The sequence below is a fragment of the Lissotriton vulgaris genome, chromosome 5, assembly GCF_964263255.1.
Source record: "Lissotriton vulgaris chromosome 5, aLisVul1.2, whole genome shotgun sequence".
NCBI classification, from domain to species: Eukaryota; Metazoa; Chordata; class Amphibia; order Caudata; family Salamandridae; genus Lissotriton; species Lissotriton vulgaris.
In genome coordinates, this window is record NC_141693.1 from 221625159 (window position 1) to 221645170 (window position 20012).

The window sequence follows — 20012 nt, forward strand, 5'->3', positions numbered from 1 at the left end:
TAAAAAAAAACTTTGACTCATTAAAATGGTAATATTTATTTACAGTATTGCGTAAAATGCCTTCAGCCTCAAGAGTTTGGATAATACTTCTATACTCTGTAGCAACCTCAAGAGTAACAAGTAAAAGTTAGGAAAAAAGCTCAACACTACTCACCTTGCAAGTAACGTCCATCACTAGAGCGATGGGTCTTGGAGTAGGAGGAGGCCTGCGCCTCGGCTCCTGCTGACGCACACTGATGATATACAATCAGACAGTGACTGAAATCGAAGATGGACAAGAATAGCACAGTCTTCTGTTGTGTTTCCCGTTTTTTACCTTCAGAACCGCCCTCTAGGCAGAGCAGTATCTGACTGGTCCATATTATTCCTGCTCTCATTGGTTGATCTCCAACCACCTGTAGAGGTTTCTTGTTTTGTGCCTTCAGTTGTGTCCTGGGGCAGGCGTGTTTCTTTTTTTTAAAGTTTAAGTTTATTAAGAAATAGTTGAAGAACCAAAGGAAAGCATAATGTAGAAGGGAGTACAATATAACAGAAATATAATCTTCAGCAAATAACCAATGATATATAGTGAAAGGGAAATGGGGTGGGGGGGAGTTCAGGGAAAGAAAAAGAACAGGGGAAGGGAATACAACATTCATATTAGAACAATAAAAATGAAAATAATAACTGAACGTAATCACTATATGCAAAAGAAAGGCATTTGAAAATACAGAGTAACCTATAGTAGGTAATACAGCGAAAGGAGTAACATTAGGATCATACGTAAAACTAAAATGTAAAGACATCCAGTAGGTAAAGGAGGTTTTAGGACTTCATCAGGAGAATTAACTGTTGTAGTGGGAGTAGAGGCAATGCATGTTAAGTATGTGGAAAGAGGGAGCCATGAAAGTTCCCCTTTATTGGATAAAGATATGGTAGTGACGTGACTAGTGTCAAGTCTATGATGAAAGCAAACAGCATTCCACCATGCTCTGAAAGTAACCTTGTCAGCTTGTTTCCAGTTGGAAGTTATTAACTTTAGGGCTATTGCTAGTAATAAATCGATTAGTGAGGGGCTGGAGGATGAGTGGTTCCAAGAGTATGATAGAGAGCCTAAAAAGACGTTAGTAGGGGAGAAAGAAATTTGGATTTTAAAAATTGTATTAATTTGAGACCAAACTAATAGCCAAAAACGAGAGATGGCGGGACAATCGAAAAGCATGTGTTTTAAATCAGCAGAGGCATATGAGCAGGTCCAGCAAACCGAGGAAGAGTCCATAGGAAAAGAGGCTAGTTTTGCGGGGGTGAATAAAAGGCGTTTGTAAATAAATTAAAGTGTTTGAGAAGTATTGTCTGCTCCTGAAGTCTTATGAATCTTTCCCTGTCCCTTTCTTTTCCCCTCTCATTCTTACTCTCTTTTATGATCAGTACTATTTCTTTACTTTACGCCTGTTTTCTTTTTTTCAATCTTCATTCTCTTTTTTATCCCAAAAGGGGGTAGACCAACATTCTGCTAAATCCTTTTCCCAAGCCAATTCAGCCTTTCACTTGTTGATATCGGAAGAGAGAAATAGGTTTTTATATAAAGAAGAAGCTGAAGGATTGGCAAATAGTAGAGGAAAAATATTAGAACATCTAGTGGGGAGAGTGGGATTAGATGGTAAGTAAAGAAGATATTGAGAAAGAGAAGAGAGAAGTAAACCATATTGTGCCATACAGGAAGAAGGCAAAGAAAATTTTGATTGAAGATCCGAAAAGGATAAAGGAGCATTATTAAGTAATAACTGAGAAATCCAGAGCAATCCTATGAGTCTCCAGGTTTTCCAATAAAAGGTACGACCTTCAATGTGTATAAGTTACTATGCCATATGGGTTGTTGATCCAACAAGGAAAATGAGGGATAAGAGGATGGAAGAAGTGGTACTATAATTTTACGCGTATGAGAGATGACGTGAGGATGAAAAGAAGAAATATTATTGGTAAAGGTAAGAGATTCTTTAAAATCAAAAGGAGCTATAAATTGTTTTTCTACATCCATTCAGATAGGAGGATGAACACATTGATCAAGAGAGAACCAACAGGGAGATTGTTTTAAAGAAAAAGCATAATGATATGATTTAAAGTCAGGAAATTTAAGACCTCCAGAAGTTTTGTCAGCTTTTAAAGCAGTGAGAGCTATTCGAGGAGACTTGTTTTTCCAGAGGAATTTGGTTAGAAGAGAATCAATTTTCTTAAAACAGATTCCAGGAATATGTACTGGAATCATAGAAAGAAGATAAAGAATCAAAGGAGAAAGCATCATCTTGATGAAGTCTAGTCGTCCCTACCAAGAGAGAAAAAGCAGGTACCAGTGGTCAATAGAATCTTTGTTTGGATCTCGCTGCGCACATAGGGCTTCTCGTTAGAAGCGTGCTGCTACTGGCTAATTTTAAAATTGTTTCGTTTTTCCGCTTTTGATATTTAATTTACCTTTTTTTTCCCCTGATTTTAATATAGCTTAGAAAACTGTTTAAATATTTCATAGCCCCCTACCTGTGCTCTTACTCACAGACCGCATTCTTGCACAGCGGTATTACGCCGCATTCACTGCCATTCGGGCGGGCCGATCCCCGCGCTTTGTTTACCTGGGGCGCCATTTTGGGTAGGTAGAAGTATCACTCCTCAGCCATTCGCTGAAGCCAATCACATGGACTCGCTAGAGCCCTCTATAATAAGATGGACATAACGCGCAGCGTGTACGCGCATCGTGGGCGCCGGATGCCCGCCGGAGTCACGCCAGAGTCCAGCCCGTCTGCGCCCGTCCGCGCTGAGGACGCGCTGGACGGTTGGACTCTGGACTTTGTTGATGCTTCTTCCCCTACCCTCAGTTATACCCGTCAGGAAATGCTCCGCCTGAAACCCCGAAGATTAGGGTGTACGCACTCATCTGAACCAGATGAACTGCTCTTTCCTTTGCGATGTGGTTGTCATTACAATCCTAGGCCATCCGATTCCCCTCACCATCCCTCCTCTGGTAAATCCGATGCTATCAGGTCTAGAACAATGGGAGTAGAAGGCATTTTGGTCAATGCCCGCTCCCTTGTCAAAAACAAGATAATGTTTAGGGAAATGGTCCTAGATAGAAATCCTGCTCTAGTGTTTATTACCGAAACGTGGGCCAAAGATTCATCTGGCCCCGATCTAATTGAAGCGGTCCCTGAAGGGTACTGCCTGGCTAGACTTGACAGACAGAGACGAGTGGGAGGTGGTATAGCGATCCTTCACAAAGACCACCTGCAATGTCATACTGTACCTATCCCTGACTTCCCGGATTGTTTCCAAGCCCTTTTTACCATAAAGGAAGCACAATGTCCTTTTCTTAATGGTATTCCTTTATACCGACCACCAGGCCCACGGACCGATTTTACCTCCAAATTCCTTCAGGCCCTGGAACCATACTTTGGTCGAGATAACTTTTCCATCTTGGGCGATCTTAATTACCATTTAGAACGGCATGATGCATCTGATACCTCAGGACTCATTGAGGCTTTGGCGTCCTGCGGGCTCACGCAGCGAGTCAGTGGAGCCACCCATCGGGCAGGTCATACGTTAGATGATATCTTCTCTAACGATCATCGTTTAACCACCAAGGAACCGGTGCACCTATCTTGGTCTGATCACCTCGCAGTTCCATTCCATTTGGAATATCACAGGGGAGATGGAAGCAAAAAAGGGAATCACGCAATGGTTACGGCTAGAAACTTCAAGGACATCAGCAGCCATTCTTTTGCACCCTGGGCTGCCAGCCTTTCTATCACGGGTGGAGACAGTGTACAGACCGCAGTCGGCCACTTTGAACAGGTCGTCACCGAGGCTATGAATGAGCTAGCTCCTCTACAGGTCCGCCGCCGAGCAAGGAAGAGACCATCGGCCCCATGGTTTTCTGACTCCCTTAGGCTCCTCAGGCAGGAAGTGAGGAGAAAGGAGAGGCTCTGGCACTCTAGTTGGGACTTTAAGAATAAAGAAGCCCACAAACTCCTTGTTAGGAAATATAAGGCTGAGATTGTGCAGGCGAAACAAGATTATTTTGTAACCCTGACAACCTCGCTTTCCTCGCCGAAGGAGCTTTTTAAAATTGTCGACTCTCTAGTCGACCTACAAACTCCTGACCCTGTCACATCTTCGCAGGATCTATGTGATAGAATTGCCTCATTCTTCCACACTAAAATTCTGGATATCCATCTAGCTCTTGAGACACAAAGAGCTTGTATTAGTGTACCTACCGATCGGGTCGAGACGAATACGTTCACCATTGATGTCTCCCCATCGGGCACCCTGGACTCCTTTCCACCCCTTGATCCGCAGGAACTTGAAGTCCTACTTAATAAGATCAAATCTGGTTCCCCCCTGGATACTTGCCCTTTGAATTATCAAGCAGTGTAGGGAGACCTTCCTGCCACCGCTGCTAGAAATAATGAATCTAGCTATAAGAGACGGTGTCTTCCCCTTGGAATGGAAGAAAGCAGTAGTAAAACCTCTGCTAAAGAAGGCCTCCCTCGACCCGGAAGTCCTAAAAAACTTCCGTCCAATCTCGCTGCTACCTGCCCCGGCGAAGATGCTTGAGGCACATCTGAACAAGCATCTCACTGCTTTTGTGGAAAGCTCAGGCTGCCTTGACTCCTCCCAGCACGGATTCAGGAGGGAACACAGCACCGAGTCGGCCCTCACCGTCGTGCTTGACAACATCCGCATGACAGTGGATAGGGGCCAGACTACCATCCTGGTCCTGCTAGACCTAACTGCGGCCTTCGATACCCTCTCTCCCTCAGTTCTTACATCTCGCCTGAGGGATGTGGGGGTGAAGGGCGCAGCTCTAGATCTTTTGGCCTCCTTCCTAATTGGGAGGGAACAAAGAGTCAAGATGGGTGAGTTTCTATCTCCATCCCGACCTGTGCTATGTGGGGTCCCACAAGGGTCGGCTCTTAGTCCGACCCTATTCAACATCTATGTGACCCCACTAGCAAGATTAATAAGAACTTTCGGGATGGAGGTAGTCTCCTATGTGGATGACACCCAAATTCTCGTCTCTCTCTCCCATTCAGATGTGCAGACCGCCTCCAAGTTCAGATCTTGTATGGAGGCGGTTGGTCACTGGATGATTCAGAACTCTCTTAAACTGAATGGGGAGAAGACTGAGGTGATGGTGTTTGGTGGGAATGAAAACATCTGGTCATCTAGCTGGTGGCCTGATTCACTTGGAGTGTGCCCTTCCCCCACAACATCCGCAAAAAATCTTGGGGTGATGATAGATCCTTGGGGCCTAATTCATACTCTGCGAAGGATCAGGAAATATCTCTCTGTGCAGTCCAGAAAACAAATAGCCGTCGCACTTATTGGTTCACGTCTGGACTACTGTAATGCGCTGTATGCTGGGCTAAACAAGAGCCTCCTTCAGCGCTTACAGGTAGTCCAGAATGCCTCAGCCAGATTTGTTCTAGATGTTCCCAGACGCTCCTCGGCAACGTTGGCCAGAAAAACGTTGCACTGGCTTCCGGTAGAATACCGAGTACGGTTCAAGGTCCTGTGCATGACATACAGAGCCATTGCAAAAAACAGTGACTCTGGAGTGGGTTCCATCATCTCCCACTACATTCCCGGAAGGAATCTGCGTTCCTCTGGGAAATTGCTTCTGTCAGTCCCCCGTATACGAAGAGCCAAATGGGGTGGCAAGGCTTTTTCCACCCTAGCTCCGAAATGGTGGAATGATCTCCCTTTGGATCTTAGGTCCCTGCCTTCTTTACAGACATTTCGCAATGCCCTAAAAACTCGCCTCTTCTTACAGGCCTATGTGTAAGGATGAATGGTTCAGACTTTTGATTTTATTGTTAGGCGCCTTGATACCTGCGGGTTATTGTTCTGCGTAATATAAATTTTTATCAAATCAAATCAAATCAAATAAAACGTTACTAATATTGTCAAAATTTTCCTTTAATGTTTCTGGAATGTTTGAAGAGAACCACAAGCCTAAATATTTTATCTTAGGAGTTTTCCAAGAGAAGCCAGTAGATATAAAATCTTGCTTTAGACAAAATAAGGGGAGAACCTCACATTTGTCTGAGTTGAGACTGTATCCAGATAGTTGCGAAAAAAAATCAACTTGATATAAAAAAGATGGGATGGATGTAGACGGATTTGAACAGTATAAAAGGATGTCATCAGCATAGACGGCCTTTTTGACATGTGTTGTGTCAAGCTGAAACCCAGTGATCGTAGTATCTAGCCTAATTTTAGTAAAAAAAGGGCTATAATGCTATTATAAATAAAAGAGAAAAAAGAGGACATCCTTGATGTACCCCTCTAAAGATTGGAAAGTAGTCTGAAATTTCACCATTAGCAAAAATGAAAGCTCTCGGACCTGAATAAAGCAAGGAAATAAGAGATATTAATTTAGGAGGGGATCCTAGCCATTTTATTCCCTGGAACATGAAATACCATCCGATTCTATCAAACGCTTTTTCATTGTCTAATGCTATTGCAGCAATAGGGTAATCAAGAGAGGAAGCTTTACTCAGAATATTAAAAAAGACTCTGGAATTAACGGAAGATAAACGGCCTTTAACAAATCCTGATTGTTCCGGGCCAATGAGATTTGGTAAAATAGGGTCAATACGGAGAGCAAGAATTTCTGCAAGGATCTTATAGTCCAAATTAACTAGGGAAATTGAACTGTAGTTTTTGCAGAGAGAAGGGTCTTTATTTCCTTTGGGTATTAAAGAAATAATGGCCGTTTGAAAAGTTCCTGACGAGGAACCTTCTTTTACATTATAAAGTAATAGAAGTTGGGGGAGTATCAGAGTCGCAATGTGAGCATAAAATTCAATAGTAAATCCATCCGGACCTGGAGCTTTCCCTCTTTTCAGTACCAAAACCGCATGAGTGATTTCAGAGAGAGTGATATCGTTTTCTAAAAGAAGCAAAATCAGTGTCATAAGGGGGATCACTAGATTGAAAATAAGTAGAAATTGCAGATGAAGTTGGCTGTTGTTCTGGAGTATAAAGATATTTCTAGAAGGAAACAAGTGTTTAAAATATCATTGTCTTTAAATAAAGAAGCACCTGCGTTATTCCGTAAAGAGTCTATTTTAGTTTGTTCACAATGTATTTTTAAATAGTTTGCAAGAAATTTCCCCACTTTATTCTGGCCTCCATAATAACGTGCAGTACTTTTTAAGAGATGACAGGATGCAGCTTCAGTAGATAACTTATTAAAAGGAAATTTTGCCTCAAGATTTTTTAACGAAGAATCAGAATTCGAGTGGTAATAGGAATATTCAAGTTGTTGCTCTTGGCTAGTAACTGGGCATTCTTAGCCTCAAAAGATCTCTTTTTCTGTGAAACTAAATTTATAATAAAAACCCTGGCTGCAGCTTTAAAGGAATCCCAAATCATTACTGGAGAAGAATGTGGAGTAGAGTTAAAAGAAAAAAATTCAGAAGCAAAGAAGGTGAATTGGCTTGTAAAATTAGAATCAGCTAATAATGTATTATTGAAGCGCCATCTTCCTGCATGAGGGGAAAAGGTATCAATTCAAAATCAACAAAAACTGGAGCATGATCTGATATTAGAATAGAACCAATCTCGGCGAAGAAACTTGTTGAGATAAAGATTTACTAAAGAAGAGATAATCTATTCGAGATTGTGAATGGTGAGGGGGAGAGTAGAAACTATATTCTCGATTGTCTGGATTGCAAAGCCTCCATATATCAACTAAAGACTTATGGTGTTTGGTCGATGTAAATTGTGAATCCATCTTGGTGTTGAAAATTTAACAGAAGAATGTCTATCTATTATGGGGTCAATAGCCTTATTGCAATCGCCTTCAAAAATAACATAATCATCATCAAACATAAGCAGTTTATCAGATACATGAATCCAAAAAGCATTATTGATATTAACAGGTGCATAAACATTAAAAAGAACTAAAGGTATTTGATCTATAAGTAGTTTTATAATTACCCAACGGCCTTTTAAATCAGTTTCCAGATGAACAACTGAAATGTGGTATTTCTTATGACACAGAATTTAGACTCCATTCTTTTTCCCTCGAGTTGGGGAAGGAAAAACATTGCCTACCCAACCTCGTTTTAGTTTAGCCGCTTTGGATTCCGATATATGGGTCTCTTGAATTAAAACAATATCAACACTTAACCTAGCTAAGTGGGTTAATACTTGTTGTCTTTTTATGGGATTATTTACTCCTTTAACGTTCCATGCTACAACCCTAAAAATAGCCTGTTAAAACGAACATGAACAGTTATTATGCAAACAATTGAAGTATCATATTTATACCTCAAAGAAAGAGATAAAATAGATGAAAAAAGATTAAAAAAGAGAATGAAGATTGAAAAAAGAAAACACACGTAAAGTAAAGAAATAGTACCGAGTATAAAAGAGAGAAAAAAAGAGAGGGAGAAAGAAAGGGACAGTGAAAGAAAAAGGCGAGAGAGAACATAACACAGAACAAAAAGACATTACAAATTGAACAATTGATAATGAAGAACAATGTCAAAAGCACATACCACAGATAAACAATGAGAATGGGGTGGGTGGAGCCACATGAGGGAGGTAGCACACCAGACCGAGGACTCCACAAGGACGCGGGAAAGGAAAACAACCTCCAGGTACAAACGAAGAAGACATATTCAAGGGATCACAAAACCGCACCTAAAAGAGTCAAACAGAAAAAATATATATCAACAACAGGTCTCACAAATTGGCAGAATACAGCAGGGAGGAGGACAAAACATAAACACAACAAAACAATGCTTATATTTTCAAAATGATTATGATCGAGAAGAGTCCAAAGACTGGTCTCTACAAGAATTCAGGAAATGTTGAATAAGCGTTGGATCTTCATAGTTTGTCGTGTTGTTGTTATAGGTCACTTTGAAGAGGCATGGGTGGAATAGGCCATACCGAGTATTCAGGGATCGGAGAGCAGGCCTCATCTCTAGAAACTTCTTTTGATGATCTGCAGTAATCTTGGCATAGTCCTGTGCAAAGAAGAGATTCAAGCCATTCCATGTCATCTTCCCTTTCTGTTTGGCAGCTTGAATGACTTTGAGAAGATCAGTATATTCTAGAAAGTAAAAAATTCCCACTCTAGGTTTCCTTGAGGAGGAAGATGGGACACCTGGACGAGAAAAATGACCTAATCGATGAGCTCGTTGAATATTCAAGGTTGGAGAGGTTGGAAGTCCAAGTAGCGTGGGCAAAAAAAATTGGAAAACGGATATAGGATTACACTCTTTAAGACCTTCCGCAAGCCCATAAATGCATAGGTTGTTGCGTCTGTTGCGGTTTTCCAAATTTTCAACGTGTTGTTTAAGATTCTGTATTTCTTTGTGTAGGCATGGAACTTGGTCAGTCACTATCCGAACTGAGGCAACGCTTCTCTCAAGTTCATCAACTTTTTGTTCAGTGTGTGACCAATTGTCCTCCAAGCTCTGAGGACGAGAATTTGTTTCTGCCATATATGGTTTAAGGGAGCGAATTTCTTCAAGTAACAATTCCATAGAGATAGAAGAAGAAGAATTGGTGGGCGAAGGTGGATTCGTTTTCACTCATTTACTTGGTGTGGAAGCAGATGTGGAGGGAATTTTGGAATTCTTTTTATAACCTGGGCGTGAATTATGAGAGGATGTACCTTTTGTTGCGTTAGTTTCCTTAGTTGCGTCTTCCACATTATCTTGCAATACACTGAATGGGTTAGTGTCTTCCAATGACACATTATTCGCCTTAATTTGATGGGAGCCACCTCGAGTGGAACGTGGCGTTGCCATTGAAGGAGATTTGAGAGGAGACTGAGAGAAAAGCAAGATCCAGAATTCAAAATGGCGGTCAGAAGTGCTGTAAATATTTAAAGCTGCAACATATAAAGAGCAGCAAAAAATCTGCATTTTGTTAAAAGGAGCTTAATGGGAAAAGAAACTGAAGAAAACGTGCAGCCATTGCCTAGCAAAACATGCCTTTTAAAAAATGAATTTTTTATCAAGAAACAGGGAGGAAGACTGATCGTTTGATCAACGGACACCAATTACCACTCAGGGTGGTGGAAGGTCCAGTAGCAGCTTGTGTCCGTATCTGGTACAAGGAATGCAAGAGGGGGAATGCTGTACTGTTCCTATGTAGAATCAAGGGAGGTTTAGCTGGCATGACCAAAGGTGTAAAAGTGGCACCTTGGGGCATCCATTGTGTTGGATGTATTTGCCTCACACACCCCGAGGGATGTCATGCTTCATCATCGGCGTTTGCTCCTCGTCGGGGAGGCGGTGCAATCCCCGACGGGCTCACCTCAAGAGGGGCTCTTTGGCGGAGATCTTTTATCCAACAGCCTTATGGTGAAGTGGGGGTGTGTGGGCAAGAAGGTGTAAAGTGATAAGCTGAGAGCTAAAATGTAACTGGGGGTACCGGAATTTACTTTATTCTGGGGGTCCCCTGGCTACAATTAAAACGTGGAACTAGCTTACTAGGTGTCAACACAATTAGGTTGAGTGACGCTGGTAAAGACTAGAGGTCATAAGTGGTCGACATGTTTCTCGCAGTGGGACAAGTTACCCATGATTCTTCAGGACCATATAACAAGTGAAAGGAGTGTTAAAAGAGGGAACATGCTCATGTCATGTATGTAATGTGTGTTACCTCTGTGGAGTATCCTATGCCTAGACATAGAGAAAAGGAACAACACTGATTAATACATTATGCAAAAGTCATTAATGAATATCATGTCAATGCCAGAAGGTGGGGAATGAGTGGCATGCTGGCGATATTGTGACTATTGAACACAACAATTGCATAGCGCTTCTGGTACAGCGGCGCCACCGCTTTATTTACCTTCTAATATTTTTCTCTAGCCTCACCTAAGGGCCCTCCCTGATATCTTTTCCCGCCGACCCTCATGTGGCATGTAGTCCCCAACCGAATGGTGAGTAGGGAGTGCAATTTGTGTGTGTACAGCGCTTGTCAGATACTAGTGTGTGATTTTGACCTGGCGTATGATTCCCTGTCTGGTTCTCACCATAAGCAATGTTATACAGCACTCACAGGTTTTCAAGGGTGCCTACAATATGAATTAAGTCTGAAAGGGTATTACACCCCTCCGAATTTTTGCTGTTTTAATCACTGTCCTAATTTTTGCTGTATTAATCACTGCTTTTAAACATCACCCTGATACACCATTTTCTCCCTTTTCACACAGTCTTTGAGTGTGCCCGGCACATGCACGCTGCTCACTCAATGTCTTCAGGCATGCAATTGTTGTGTTCAATAGTCACAATATCGCCAGCATGCCACTCATTCCCCACCTTCTGGCATTGACATGATATTCATTAATGACTTTTGCATAATGTATTAATCAGTGTTGTTCCTTTTCTCTATGTCTAGGCATAGGATACTCCACAGAGGTAACACACATTACATACATGACATGAGCATGTTCCCTCTTTTAACACTCCTTTCACTTGTTATATGGTCCTGAAGAATCGCGGGTAACTTGTCCCACTGCGAGAAACATGTCGACCACTTATGACCTCTAGTCTTTACCAGCGTCACTCAACCTAATTGTGTTGACACCTAGTAAGCTAGTTCCACGTTTTAATTGTAGCCAGGGGACCCCCAGAATAAAGTAAATTCCGGTACCCCCAGTTACATTTTAGCTCTCAGCTTATCACTTTACACCTTCTTGCCCACACACCCCCACTTCACCATAAGGCTGTTGGATAAAAGATCTCCGCCAAAGAGCCCCTCTTGAGGTGAGCCCGTCGGGGATTGCACCGCCTCCCCGACGAGGAGCAAACGCCGATGATGAAGCATGACATCCCTCGGGGTGTGTGAGGCAAATACATCCAACACAATGGATGCCCCAAGGTGCCACTTTTACACCTTTGGTCATGCCAGCTAAACCTCCCTCGATTCTACATAGGAACAGTACAGCATTCCCCCTCTTGCATTCCTTTTAAAAAATGAAGCAAGAGATTTCAGTCAGCGGGTGCCACGGGGATAGGTCATAAATCAAAATGGCGGCTGCGCTTCAACCGTGAGCCACGTTAGGCAGAACACCAAGAAAAAAGCATGTTAACCCTCAACCGTGTACCGCAATTGCCACATTTCAGTCAGCAGGCGTTCCGATGATAGATGCTGCAGTTGTCAGAGTCAGATGGCTGAACATGAAACCTGGAGGGCTCCCGTCATGCTACGCTGTCACTGAGCTCTCCAGAGCGGCAGCCATCTCCTCCGGTGCCTTAGCCACGCCCCCCGGGCAGGCAGGTTTCTGATTGGTTCACATGAAGCTGTTTCCCATTGGCTACAGCTTTGGCAGGCTAGCACAAGGGATGATAGCTTTAAATCCGATTGGCCTAAACGTTCACATTAGAAATTGTTTCCCAAGGATTACACAATGCTTCACTATGTAAGTAAACAGCCACGGGGAGAATATGTAAACAAGCACAATGCAAGCGAAACATAATAAGCACAGCACAAGCACTGTGCAGGCAAAAGATTCAAAAAGTTCCACAAAAGCGGATGAAAAGCGTACTTTGGTGACAGGCCATTGGTAAGAGAAACAAATGAGGAAATAGTATGCTACAGCCAATAGAAATGGTGGAAAAGTAAGTGGCAAGCACAGAAACCAATGAAAAGCACAAGCCTCTTTTAAAATATATATTTAATACAATAGATTTCACAAGCACAGTGCAAGCGCTGTGCAGGTGAAACCTAAAAAGGTGGACAGGTCACCTCACTCACTTCTTGCGGCGTGCCTCATCATAGGCGACCTATCTACACCAATGTTGGTACGTAGTTACAACCCTGGTGTACTCAACTGGTTTGCAGGTGTTCAGATAAATGCAACTAGATAATTCACAGGAATCCAGATAAGTAAAAAATATCTAAGGGTATACTCCTGTGGGGATTTCCCTTTGTTAATGGAGTACCCCAGATGTGATTAAAAGCATAATGACGTGGATCGTCGATGGAATAGCATAATGATGTGGATCGTTGATGGAATCTAATGACTCATCTATCCACTTATATCTTGCGACATAAGTTCATTATGCTTTTAATCATATCTGGGGTACTCCTTTGAGTCCACCAGTGTGGCGCCTTCATACCCTGGTGTGGATAGATCACCTATGATGAAGCATGCCACTAGAAGTGAGTGAGGTGACCTATCCATATTTTTAGAATGTCTGCAGTTGAGCAAGGACCTTTCTTGGTCCTATTTTTAGATTGCCCAAGCATTTCACGTGTGATTCATGTGTATTTGGGAGACTGAGCTTGAGGTTACTTTCTCCCCCTCTTTCTTGGTGGGCATAAGATCAAAATATAATTCACAGGGGAAGAGGAGGCGCTCTCTCTAGTGTACAGTACATATGTGCAGGTTACAGTAGGAGCATTCAAAGTGCACATGGGCGAAGGGCATCATTCCCTCTGGTGTTCAGGGTACCATCGGGGGCAAAAAAACACAGGTCACAAGAGGGTGCAGGTCACCACTCTTAAGTGATCAGGGTAGTAGTAGTGGTGAGTGTAGAGCAGGTAGGCTCACAACATAATGCACTGTGTAGTATAGGATACCACTCACTCAGGGGTTCAAGATACACTAGCAAAATGTATCTGGCAGTGCAAGAAACTATATTAAATCAACAAACTTGATGGTAGAGTAATTGCAAACATTTTGCCCACTGCAATCACTGGGGCTGCGTTCTAGTCTATTTGTTTTTTTTTGCTCACTGTACCACACCAAATGAGAAGCAACTATATGCAAATCCGATGTGGTATGCTCCAATAGGAACAGTCCAGCCGGAACTCCCCCTCTACGCCCCTTATAAATGGGAACACAAGAAACCACAGGCCGGTTTCATCCTTGTTGTGAGGTGAGGTTGGATCCCATGCTACTGCCAGCAGTGGACATGTCTTGCTAACCCATCACACTTAGAGCATCACATGCAAACAGAAAAAGGTAATGGGTATAATGATTTTAAAATTATGAGGCATTGCCAGTATTTCTGTTGTAATTGTTTTGCGGACTCCAGTTGGGAGCAACCATACTCAAACCAGTCGTGGTCCTACTGCAAAAGGATTGGGCCATCCCGACCAGTGAGGCCTTTGGCCCTATTGGCCCTCATCAGTGGAGTACTGCTTGTATCTTATGTCACAGCGAGCAAGGGACACACACTTGAGCATACCTGTGACACCTATGGCATCACATTAAAACAAACTCATTTGTGTCCACTGCACAGTAAGAAGGTGCAAAATGCAGCACACAGCGGTGAGTCACACACCTCATTCAGGTGTTCTGGCATTTGTAGGAAGGAGCAAAGTTCAATGGGAGGGTGTGAGACATTTCTGAAGTGTTCAGGTTTCAGTTGAAAAGTGCAGAATAACTTTCTCAGGGGGTACCATAGCACCACTCACTCAGGCGCATCCAAAACGTGTGGAATTATCACAGTTTGCATGAACAGGTGAAAGGACTGGGTGAAGGAGGTCATGGGCCAGCATTGACACAACACATATTAATCCCAACAGAGGCGTGAGTCGTGTGCCTCATGTGCTGCTCACAGGCTACCTCAGTTCATCAGGTTAGTTGATGGGGGGAGGTGCTCTGATGAAGAATTATTTCCCAAGCAAAGATGTCTCCCACACTTATGGAGAATAATAGGCATGAGCCCAGGCATCAGTGATGATCAGGGCAGATGCAGGGTCCTCACCAGGCAGAGTATTTGCTGCATGCATTTACTACTGGGAGTGGTGGTATTAAAGGTCAAAGACACAGTGATGGGCAGAGTAGCGAGTTGCTCCCACCTTCAAGAGGACATGGAAACAGCATTTAGAACTTTATGGAGATTACGTTTGTAAATGTATCTGACTAAACCATCTGTGCTAACCTTTTAAAATGACAAATTGTTCTTCTACTACATAAAGGCTTTCTTTTAAGCTGTTTGACGCATGTATTCTGTTATTTGTACATTCTGTTCATTCACTCTATCTCACTCTTCCTTTTCCATTATCTCTCTTGTAAATGCATTTTACATTACCTTTGGTTGCACCGAGGCACAGAGAGTGCTTCGCCCTGTATGTTAGGACATAGTGGACTTGTGCAAATGGGTGGCTTTGTTCTTATATTTGTTCCTTATGTAGGTAAGTGGTAACTTGGACGTGGTGTATTCTAACGCCTTTGTAAGCATATTACCAGTATGTTACACCCCTTGATGTTCTTGAGTGTGTTAATTCCCTGGCTAAAAGGAAGGGCACACACTGGGTGCCATACTGTCATCAGCCAGTGCACATTTGTCTCTGTCTCTTGATGCAGGGATGTTCGGATGGTCCCTAGGGAGTATTTGTGAGCATAGAATGAAGTGTAGGTGTGCAGAGACTGACAAGAGAGGGAAACAACCATTACAACGCAGTCATTACAACACACTACATTTACAACGCAACTGCCTTTACATCACACGCCATTACAACGCATGTCACTACAACGCATGCCATTACAACGAATTATAAGGTAAGTAATGAAATATCTCATCAATGCAGAAGGCGAAGCAATCTAGAACTTGACTTTGGAATCACAAGTTGTATATTATTTTGGGTACGATGGAATTTTATACTACGTTGAAAAGTTGTGGAACATCTGCATTTTTTTAAAAGTCATGCTATACTGTGAAATAAATGCAGCCTATGTGTCTCAAGACTTGAACATGGCAGTGTGAATCTTTTTTTTTGGTACACATTCTAAATTGTCTGTGGATTCCATTTTAATGGAGTAGGGCAGCAACAGACAGAGTGCTTACTTTTTTTATTTCAAAAATAAATTTATTAGAATAAAAGATTTGAGGAATACCCAAGGTATAAAACAATCAATCTAATATTTTATAAACAATCAAAATAACTATATCATGCATCACACTGAGATGAAAAAAGAGAAAATTACATGTGTTATAAAATAGTATAATACATAATGAAGTATAAATAGAACTATATAATAACATAGAGGAAGTCATGGAGGTTTAGCGATTTCTTGCTGCAGAGGTGTAGGGATAGCAGAGCCTTTAGCACTAGTATCAATGAATAATATAACTGGTACCCACAAATCTAAACGTTTGGATGCCAAATGTGTAGGGTATACAAATGTGGTGTCTAGCCTATGATTGTAACAAACAGCATACCACCATGCTTGATATGAAAGTTTGGTGAAGTCCTTCCAATTCTTAGTTATTTGTTGGAAAGGCTACTGCTAATAATAGGTCAATTATTCTTACATTTGTGTCAGAATGTTCCCAGATATAAGATAAGCTACCCAAAAAGATATATAAAATAGAGAAGGAATGGTTAGAAGGAAAAATCAAGTTGAGTTGTAGCCACACCTTTTCCCTAAAAACTCGAACAAACTTGCATGCAAAGAGTAGATGGAATAGGGCAGCATGTGGTAGCGAACAAGACCAGCATTTATGTGAAGAGTCAGAACAATATGTATTAAGGACAAGGGGAGATAGTAAGAGTCTGTTATAAATGAAAAAGAGTGTTTGTGTTGTGTTTGCGGCTCTAGCATGATTTTCTAAGTTTAAGCCATATTTTATCTCATGCATCACATTGAGATGAAAAAAGAGAAAATGACATGTTTTATAAAATAGTATAATACATAATGAATTATAAATAGAACTATATAATAACATAGAGGAAGTCATGGAGGTTTAGCAACTTCTTGCTGCAGAGGTGTAGGGATAGCAGAGCATTTAGCACTAGTATCAATGAATAATATAACTGGTACCCACAAATCTAAACGTTTGGATGCCAAATGTGTCGGGTATACAAATGTGGTGTCTAGCCGATGATTGTAACAAACAGCATACAACCAAGCTTGATATGAAAGTTTGGTGAAGTCCTTCCAATTCTTAGTTACCGTATTTTCCGGCGTATAAGACGACTTTTTAACCCTTTAAAATGTGCTCGAAAGTCGGGGGTCGTCTTATACGCCGGTAACCAAATTTTACCGCTCCACCAACCTTGCCTATGCCTGCCTGCTGTTGTCCTTACCGGCTATGGTAGTCGTGCCGCTCCGCTTTCACGACCCAGGTCGCCGGAAAATACGGTATACAAAAGATATGAACAGCTGTGGATCTGAAAGACACAGTTCCCTCCACGTTTTAGGTCCTTAAATTGACACTAACAGCTCCCCACGTACCGGCTAGTCTTTAGACTGTACACTCCGATACAGGGCACCGAGCCTGTGAGCACGCCTCGAGCCTCCGCGTCGGTGCATTTAGTGATGGCAGCGCAGCAGCTCCAGTGGGGAGGAATTCGGACGCCCTGTTATCTGCCACTGCTCGTGGGAGGGTGGGGGGATGCAGCAGCATGTCCTGATCTGGCGTCTCTCTCCTGCCGATGTGGCCAGAAATCTCGCGGTCATCGGAAGCAGAGGAGCGTCAGTTAATGGCCATAGAAAGGGGACTGTGATATTTTCCCGCCGGCAATACAGCAACATAATGTTTTGCTGCAGTTACCCACAGTACATTCCTGTTAAATCACCAAGACACTGCGTTCTTTTTAAGATCGGATGGACAGTTCTTTACACTTCATGTCACGGAGGAGGGCTAGAATCACGGGTAGTCTTATACGGCGAATATAACACAACACCTAAATTTTTTCATGAAAAGTAGGGGGTCGTCTTATACGCCAGGTCGTCTCATACGCCGGAAAATACGGTATTTGTTGGAAGGCTACTGCTAATAATAGGTCAATTATTCTTACAATTGTGTCAGAATGTTCCCAGATATAAGATAAGCTACCCAAAATGATATATAAAATAGAGAAGGAATGGTTAGAATGAAAAATCAAGATGAGTTGTAGCCACACCTTTTCCCTAAAAACTCGAACAAACTTGCATGCAAAGAGCAGATGGAATGGGGCAGCATGTGGTAGCGAACAAGACCAGCATTTATGTGAAGAGTCAGAACAATATGTATTAAGGACAAGGGGAGATAGTAGGAGTCTGTTATACATGAAAAAGAGTGTTTTTGTCGTGTTTGCGGCTCTAGATGATTTTCTAAGTTTAAGCCATATTTTATCTCAAAAATCCACAGTCCAGGAGATGTTAAAGTCCTTTTCCCACAATAATTCTATCTTAGTTTTGTGTCTTGGAGTAGGTGAAGTGTGTAACAATTTATATATAGTGGAAGCTTTGGACTCATGAAGCAATAAAGAGCGTAATTTATCGGCATGAGTAGATATAGGAGAAATGCTGAGAGGGGATGCTGCGTAGTGTAGGTGGGCAGATTGGATAGCATGTGTTAAGAGAGAATATTTAGAACAAAAAGATGAAGGGAAGCCAAAAACAGTGGTAGCTTGTGCAAAGGGTATAATCAAATCCCGACTGTATAATTGGTTCACTCACATCAACCTCCGTTGTCTCCAAGATTTCCAAAATAAAGGTCTATTATTTATTAAAATGTGTTTATTATGCCATATAAGAAAATCAAGAAAGGATGTCAAAGGAGCGACTGGAATGATTTTGGAAGTATGTTTAAGAATGGGAGTGGAAGCAGATTGTGGTTTGCGCGTGAAGGATAAATATTCTAGAAAAGGTAAAGGGGAAATGAAAGACCGTTCTAATGTGGTCCAAAGAGGACAATTTATGGAAGGATCAGAGCGCCAACGTGATGACTGAGTTATTTTGAAAGATTTGTGATAAAGAGGGAAGTCAGAAAAATGTGTTCCCCCTTCCGATTTTGGACAAATCAATTTGTGAGTGGACATACGTGATTTCTTGTTTCCCCATAAAAAAGAAGATAGGATAGAATTCATTTTTAGAAAATATTTGAGAGGAATTGACAACGGGATATTAGAAATTGTATATAAGACTATGGGGGAGAGCATCATTTTTATGGTATCTAAACGACCCCACCAGGACAAGTATAAGGGATGCCATTTTGCTGTTAAAGAAGATAATCTGTGTATGCTATTTTCCATACAGCGTGATACTGTCCCTACTATGGATGAAGTAAAGTGTAAACCTACATATTTATTAAATTGGGGGCTCCATGAGAAACCTGAAATAGCAAAGTCAGCACTAAAAGTATATTTTGTCAAGGGTAAAATTTCACATTTGTCTTTATTCACTTTGTATCCAGACACAGACACAAAGGATTTCACCACTTCCAGAAAGGCAAGGAGGGAATCTTGGGGTTGCAAGAGGAATAAAAGCACGTCATCAGCATAAGCTGCCATTTTAATACTGATCTCTTTAAAAGTAAAGCCTTCTAAGGCAATATTAAAAAGAAACGGGGAGAGAGGACATCCTTGTCTAACTCCTCTAGCAAGGTTAAAGTAAGAAGAGATCCCACTGTTCGCTGTTACAGCTGCAATCGGATTGGAATATAAAATAGAGATTAAAGCAATAATTTTTGGACCAAAACCAAACCATTTAAGTGTGTCAAAAGGTTAAGGCCATTCAACTCTATTGAAAGCTTTTTCTGCATCCAAAGCTACGGCTGCCAAAGAGTGAGAGATATGTGAAGCTTTGGAAAGGATGTAAAAAAATAAACGAGTGTTGTCCGTAATAAGTCTTCCCTCAACAAAGCCGGATTGCTCAGTCCCCAGCAAATCGGGCATTTGAGATTCCAACCGTAATGCTAAAGCTTTCAAGAACATTTTATAATCTATGTTGACCTGTGAAATAGGCCGGTCATTTTTACAATGTTGCGGATTCTTACCATCCTTAGGAAGGACAGATAAGAGCATCAGAAAAAGTTCCAGTAGACTCTCCAGATTGTAAAAGGTAAGTATAAGGGTATGAAATTTGGGAATCAATAAAGAAGCAAAATGAGTAAAATATTCTACAGAAAGGCCACCTGGTCCAGGGGCCTTATCTTTTTTAAGAATGTTTAAAGCGGCATAAAGTTCTTTCTGTGTGATATCAGATTCTAAAAGAGAGAGATCCGGGCGCGTATCAGAAGAACAATACATTTTGGAAAGGAATTGAGAAATAGAGTGGTCAGAAGAGA